Source organism: Arachis duranensis, chromosome 8, assembly GCF_000817695.3.
Source record: "Arachis duranensis cultivar V14167 chromosome 8, aradu.V14167.gnm2.J7QH, whole genome shotgun sequence".
NCBI classification, from domain to species: domain Eukaryota; kingdom Viridiplantae; phylum Streptophyta; class Magnoliopsida; order Fabales; family Fabaceae; genus Arachis; species Arachis duranensis.
Genome location: NC_029779.3, coordinates 1,061,267 through 1,069,841, shown reverse-complemented (window position 1 = coordinate 1,069,841; position 8,575 = coordinate 1,061,267).

Sequence of the window (8,575 nt, the reverse complement as noted above, 5' to 3'; positions counted from 1 at the left end):
ATTAAAAAATTTAAAAAATATATTTTTTTTACTAGGACCATTTAATAGTCTAGATGTTTTGGGACTATCAATACTAGAGCTTCTTTACGTTTATGTTGTTAATTAAAATAGTCTAATTTAGCATATGTTATTGTATTGTGTTATAAGTTAGTCCTATATTGTTCAAGTTATAAAGTTTTTTTCTCTCCTACTAGTATAAATAATTAAATATGTATATGTACCTCCATTTAAATAAGTTGTATGCTTATTTTTCTCTAGACTCTTTTGAGAGTAAGAGATACATCCTTGCCTTAGCCAACCAAGGAGGCCAGAGGGTTCTTAACTATTTTCACCATAGTGAGGTTATTCACCTCGCCAAGGTTGGTGATCCAAATGACGTCTCGATGTCAATTTGGTATCAGAGCAAGGTTGATCCTCGTCTTGTTCTAATAAAATTTTATTTGGTTTGTGGGTACGAGTCTTTAGTACAGTGCTCTCGCTGTTGGCATGAGTCATCTGTTAGTGTAGGTCGTTTGAGATTAAACTTGAATAAACTCAGCTCATTAGCGCGTGAGCTGACTCGATTATATATATATATAAGGGAATATCCCTGAAGAATAGATTTTAGAAGATATAATAGAAGAAGACAAAATAGAAAATACAGAAATTAGGGACATTATTAGAGCAGGTCCAAATATTAGACTAAGAATGAATAGGTCTCATTCACTTAGAATACCAAATTACCGGAATAAAGAAAAAATTTCACCAAGACATTCTATAGACAATTCCGTCATAAATGATGGAGTTATAAGAATAAATAACAATAGACCATATATAGCAACTCCTTTATATGGAATAGAACATAATTATTTGCCAACTACCTCTCAAATCCTAGGAGTTATAATAAAAGAAGAACCTTAGCTTTTGAGATTGATAAAAATTGGATTAGTAAAGATTTTTATGCAGAATATAATATAGGATTAAAAAATGATATTTTGCTAGATATTCTGAAAAGAAAACTATAGAAATAAGAAAAGAATTTTATGATTACTTAATAAAAAATAAAATCAATTTATATTTCTTCTACTGATTAAAAAATTACTTTCATGATTTCAAAAAAGAATTTTGTCCTTTAACTAAGACAATCACTACTTGAAAAATGAGTACAGAGAAAATCGTAGAATCCTAATATCCACCAAAAGAAACTATAAAACTACAGGTAGCACATAATTCAGAACTAGAAGCCACCCCATATAAAGATAGTGGAATAGAAGAAAGTGTAGACAAAAGAGACATTAAAAAGGTACGTCAACAACTTAACTACACCAACGCAATCCTAGATATTATGAAAAACTAGTTAGAAAGAATTGAACATAAACATGAACAACTTAAGCCCATAGAAAAACCTATATATAAGTTTCAAAGCCCTAATATAATCAAACTTAGAACAAATAGGAAGCAGACATTGATGAGTTAAAAGAAAAAATTAAGTCTACAAGTCTAGAAAAAACAGATGTTAATACAATAGAAATTAACAAAATGACACATAAGAATTAGTATTATCCAAAGCTAAGAAATTATTATCCAAGACCAACCCTGGATGACGTAAGCCTTGAAGAAAGAACACAGCTAGTACAAAATAGTTTTACCGGATTCGAATTAGTAGAATAGAATTTAGATGGTTTAAGTGAACAAGTCATTTTAGATCTAATGTGTAGTATGATTATGGCAGCAACTGCTTATAAGGCAAAACGAGCTACTGATAGAGAAGCAGTAGTCATAATTTCACAAGGGTTCACGGGGCAATTAAAAGGACGGTGGGATAACTTTTTAACTATACCAGAAAGAGAATTAATCTTAAGTAGTATAAAACCAGAAGACCAATCACAAGATGCCACAACAACCTTAATTTTTACAATTATAAAAAACTTTCTAGGAGACTCAAATATTTTTAAAGATAGAATAAGAACCCAACTAATGAACTTATGATGCCCTACAATGTCTGACTACCGATGGTATAAAGATGTTTTTATTTCTAAAGTTATGATGAGAGATGATGCAACAGCCCCTTTTTGGAAAGAAAGATTTATAGCTGCCATACCCTAACTCTTTTCAGAAAAAGTTTTACAAAAACTACAATCTTTATTCAGTACCCAAATACCATAAAATTAAACTTTTTGTCAAGAAATTCTACCATAAATGGGAAGCAAAAAATACAATTTTCTTATGTTATTACTTCGATGACTATTAATTTAGCACAACTTTATGAAGATGTAAACTTATCGACTCATAAGGTGCACCCACCAAGTGGTGACACACAAAGTGGCCAAAATATTGACCCTTTTGTTGATTATGAAGGTAATTTTCCATTATATCAATAATTTAAGTTGGTAGTTTGCAAGATATATGAATTATTAGTAATACATCAACATATATATTTTCACTTTTTATAATTTCTATTGATTGTATTTGTTAACGCTTATGATAATTTAATGTTGAATGCGGGTTTAGAAGATTATTTTATACCATCTTCAAAAACTTTAGACGTTATGTACAAATTTTATCTTTATGTTTATTTGCATTTTTGTGTACATCATAGACTAAATTGCATCGGTATGACAAATGAGTATCTAAAGATAGTTCATTCAGCAGGTGTGTAAGATATAGAAGATCCTATTTATCAATGTCAACATTGTAAAGTATGGAGGTGGTCTGATGAAAGGCTTGCTAAATCCAAACAGTCACTGTATCCAAAATTTTTATTATATTGTATGAAAGGAAAGATCGAGCTTTCTCTACTTTCTGTGTCTTCTGATGAGCACATTCAGCTGCTTACTGAAGGAGATCAAAGAAGTATTCATTTCTTGAAAAATATAAAGGAATTTAATTCAATATTTTGTTTTACACCAATGGCCGAAAAAATTGACCGTGGGGTGAACAATGAGACTGCTCCTCCAATTTTTAAACTTGGGTGTCAAAACTATCATAGCATTGGTAGTCTACTTCTTTCGATAGTCTATGACTAATATTTGTCCAACTATATATCTATGACATAGAAAATGAGATTAATAATCGGATAGGCACACTTCGGTCATTTTTATGCAACCAGTCAAATATTTTAGTTATTTTTTATCTGTAAGAGAGAATAACATATATTTTATTTTATTTTTGCAATTCCAATGAAGCTATAAATGAGCGGAAGAAGAAAATTGTGGCAATATTAAGAAACATGCTAGACAAATATAATAGTTTAGCAAAGAGTTTTCGCTATGCAAGAGATAGGTATTAACAAGAAAATTGTCAGACATAAAACTTGAGCTGATTAGTAAAAAGACTATAGATGACAAGACATACAACTTGCCATATGCATCTGAAGTGGCTGCATTGATTGTTGGCGATGTCGAACAACTAAGTAAAGATAGAGATATTATTATAGAGAGTCAAACTAGAAAGCTCCAACAGATTGATATTTTTCACCCATCTTATTTAGCCTTACAATATCCATTATTGTTTCTATATGGGAAGGATAGGTTTCGTTTGGGTATTGCAACATTAGATTCTATCTCTCCTAGGCCTACAAAAAAAAACAAAAGACTCACTTTGAGATAATTCTTTGTTTCCCCTACAGAAAAGGACAGGTGAAATTTCCGTTATTTCTGAGATAAAAAAGATTATTCCAATAGTTTCTGGTGGATGTCTACACAATGGTGGAATAAAAAAGGTTAAAATTCTTTAGGTGTAAATAACCACAATTAAGAGTTGATAAATACAAATATTTGCATAAAAATCTTATAAATGGTGATGTAAAGCTGCAAGCCTTGGCAAAAGAATCATTCTTCCGAGTACTTTTACCAGTAGACCTAGGTACATGATGAATAATTGCAAAGATGCATTTGCAATTTGGATATATGCAGGATATCCTAGTGGTGAACGCGGATCGGATAGGATCAAATATGACTAAAATTTCGATCTGATCCGCACTAAAATCATCGAATCAAATCCAATATCCACAATGTTTTAGCTTGGATCCGATCCAATCCGCACATTTGCGGATCGAATCAAATCGGATATCGGATATATCCGCAAAACTCAAAAATATTTTTAAAAGCTTATTTTTATTAAAAAAATATTAATAAAATTCTTTTTTCTACTTTTTTAAATATGTTTACTCTTAAAATAATATTAAACATACGTTTTTAAATAATAATATTAAAATAATACAACATATATGATAATTATTAGTTGAAATAAAATATAAGAAGAATATTTACTTATTTATTTATTTTTATGGATCTGTGGATATGCGGATACCTATATAAAATTCGCAATCCGATCCCTATAAGTGTGCGGATGGGATCGAATCCGACCCGATAGCCTTGCAGATCGGATCCATATTCGTAATTTTTGGATCGGATTCGGATAAATACTGCGGATATCCGAATCGGATCCGATCCATGAACACTTCTAGGATATCCTAGCTATTTTATCATGATAACCTGTAACCCTGAATGGGATGAGATAAAAAGAGAAGTGACTCCCATTGGATTGAAGGCAGAAGATTGCCCCGATATATTGTGTCGAGTTTTCAAAATCAAGCTTGATGGTTTGATTGATGACCTAAATGAAGGAAAAATCTTTGGCAAAATTTTGGGATGTAAGTCTGTGTTTATGCAACACTTTATTAAAATCTTATGTTGTAATGTTTTACTCATTTATCTTTTTCAATTTTCAGATGTTTGCACTACAGAGTTTTAAAAAAGAGGGCTTTCGCATCATCGCATGCACATATCCTTTTATTTGAGTAACGAGTTCAAGCCATAAACATCAGATGATATAAGACAAACACATAACGATTGAGATTTTTGATGAAAATAAAAGGTCAAATTTACATGGAGCTGTTCAAAATTACATGGTACATGATCCATGTGGTCCGTATAACAAGAATTCATCTTGCATGAAGAATGGATTCTGTTCAAAGTTTTATCCCAAAAAGTTTAGGCAGCAAACACTCATTGATAAAGCTGGATTTTTCAAATATAGGTGTACTGATAATGGTTAAACATTGAAGAAAAGAACATGTGTACTAGACAATAAGTTCATTGTTCCGTATAATCTAGAATTGTTGCTCAAGTTTGGTACATAAATGTAGGATACACATGCCAAACAAGTTCTATTAAGTATCTTAAGTATATACACAAGGACAATGATTGTATAACAGCTACCCTATACAATGCTGGTGATTCGTCAGAAGCCACACAAGTTGTTGACGAAATTAGAAATTACTATGATTGTAGGTACACTTCGGCATGTAAGGTAGTCTGTCATTTATTTGGATACGAAATCCAAGAGAAATAACCGTTTGTGATTAGAATTTCATTCCATTTGGAGGATGAGTAACTTGTGGTTTATAGTAAAACTTTTAATGTAAATAATACCGTTGAAAGAGCAGTATCTCATATGTCCATATTTTTGGGATAGATGGCGGCGAACATGTTATATCCCTATACTTAAAGTCTGACTTATGCTGAGTTTTCAACCATGTTTGTTTGGAAGGATGATGCTTCAAAGTGCTTTCCTCGAAAGCAAGGCTTTGCAATTGGAAGGTTGACTCATATACTTGCAGGTAATGACGAGTTTATATTCAATTTTGATCTTATTTATTTGATGATTTAAATTTAAAATCTTAACAGCATGTACCTCACATCCATTTTATTCAATTTATCTACACTAGAAAACAAATATTCAAATAACTTTCAACAGTTATAATCTAATGCTCTATATATTATACAGTTTTAGCATTATTCTCTATTTTTTAGAAAAAATAACTTTATACGCATGTGTAGCTATATAATAATTGAAATTGTGTAGCCTAATTCATTTAGTAACTTAGAAGTGGAATTTCAACCAACTTTATTTGCAGTAAATAATGAAGAATATTACCAATGACTTCTCTTAAATACTAAAAAAGGATGTATGAATTTTCGAGATATAAGAACAGTAGGAGGAACAATTCATGCTACTTATAGAGATGCATGCTTCGCTCTTGGACTCTTGCAAGATGACAGAGAATTCATGGATGCAATCAAGGAAGCAAGCTCGTGGGCCTCAGGATCATATGTCAGGAGGTTATTTGTCATTCTATTAACATCCAACAATATTTCAAGACCAGAACATGTCTGGGATAGATATTGATATAAACTCTTAGATGATATTTTATATCGACAAAGAACCGTAATGAACATGAGGGTGAGTTTTTATTAATTACAATTATAAAAGTCTTTCATTATTGATCATTTTTACTTTGATTGAATTTTTACAATATCGTATAATATGCATAGTTAACTATGTCAGATGATGAGATTAAGCAGTTGTGCTTAATGGATATAGACAAGATCTTACATTCTTATGGTAAAACCTTAAAAGACCATCCTTCTATACCTTTAGCAACTGAAGTTAATAGTTCTTTGTTAATCGAAAGGGTTATCAGGGAAGAGCTAAACTTTAACAGGTATGAGTTAAAGAAAAATGCCTCAGACATGTCAGCCATTGCAACACTTGAGCAAAAACATGCATTCGATAACATTGTTACAGCTATGTATTGTGATGAAAGGGTTTTTTCTTTGTGTATGGTCATGGGGTACTGGAAAATATTTCTCTGAAACCTTATGTCTGCTGAGATTCACTCAAGGGGTGATATTGTGTTAAACTTTGCTTCAAGTGGTATTGCATCTTTACTTCTTTCCAATAGAAGAATAGCACACTCAAGATTCAAAATACCGCTTAATTGAGAATTCTATATGTAACATTAAACCTAGTTTTCCTCAAGCAATGTTATTGTTGAAAGCCAAATTTATAATTTAGGATGAGGCTCCAATGGTTAGTAGGTACTGCTACGAAGCGCTTGATAAATGCTTGGGTGATATTATGAGGTTTTCTCTAACATATAACAAAGATTTGTCCTTTGGAGAAAAAGTGGTTGTACTAGGTGGAGATTTTAGACAAATCCTTTCTGTCATTCCATAAGGATTGAGACAAGATATCGTTCATTCAACCATGAGTTCATCTTACTTTGAAAGTTTTATCAGGTGCTCAAACTAACAAAAAAACATGAGACTCTCTATAAGGACAACTTCTTCAGATCAAGATGAGATAGAGCAATTTGGTGAGTGGTTATTGAAAGTTGGTGATGGTCTAATAAGTGATATAGATAGTGAATATGAGATATGTCTTTCAAAAGATATTGTTATTCCTTCTTTGAACTAGGAATTTGATGAATTGGTTCATTTTTCTTATCCAAATATTTTGAAAAATATGTTTTCAAAGGATTTTTTCAGAGCAAGAACTATACTACCTCCCATATTGGACATCGTTGAAGAAGTCATCAACAACCATCTAATGGCTATCATTCCTGGAGGAAAAAATTATATCTTAGTTTGAATTCAATTTGTATGGATGAAGGGAATATGGAGGGTCAACTAAATCTCTATGGTCCTGAATTACTAAATAGCATAAATTGCTTTGGTTTGCCTCCACATAAATTAATACTTAAGGTTGGTGTTTTGGTGATGTTATTGAGGAATATTGACCAATCCACTGGTCTTTATAATGGTACAAGGCTACAAGTTAGAAAGCTTGAAAATCATGTCATAGAATGTGAAGTCTTAATGAGTAACAACGTTGGTCATATTGCTTTGATTCCAAGAATGAATATGGTACCAACAAACGAAACTGTCCCAATTAGATTTCAACAAAGACAGTTCCCCATAATAGTATTGTTTGCCATGATAATTAATAAGTCTCAGGAACAAACTTTATCTCATATTAGATTTACACATAGCCAACTATACGTGACACTTTCAAGAGTTAAGAACAAGAGAGATTTAAAAGTTTTGTTTATGAATCACGTAGGTAGGGGTGGCAAGCGAGGAAGCCCGCCCCGCCCCGCCAGAAGCCCGCCTAGTGAGGCGGTCCTAAAATCCCACCCCACCCTGCCTAATTGCGGGCTAGCGGACTATGCCTGCCAAAGCTTCTCTTTTTTTTACTATTAAATACTAAATAATATATATAATTTCACAACCATATTAATAAATTTATAATTTCTAGAGGCATAAAAAAATAAAGCAAAATAAACATATCATAATTATAAATATTGTCTCCAAAACAACATAAACATAATCCAAAACACTCAATTTTCATCTTCATACTAGGAGAAGTTGGGTTAGGAAAAGTTGGGTTTTAGCCAAGAAATTACAAAAATACCCCTTACAAAAAAAACTAAACTCGACAGGGAAGCCTGCCTCGCCCTGCCAAAACCTACGGTTTAAGCGGTGTGGGTTAGGCGGATTTTTGCTTTTTGACGGTCCCAATTTTTCAGCCCGATCCGTCTTTTTTGGCGGGTTATGTAGGCTTGCTCGACGGGTTTAAGCCCGTTTGCCACCCTTACAGCTAGGAATGTCTACAAATTCAACCATCAATATTGTTTATAGAGAAGTCTTTGAAAAAATAAGATTCTAATATAAACATTTTAATTTTATTTTAAATTTTATATTAAAATTAATGTGTAACTATTTTACTTTAAAAAGTATAAATGATAAAT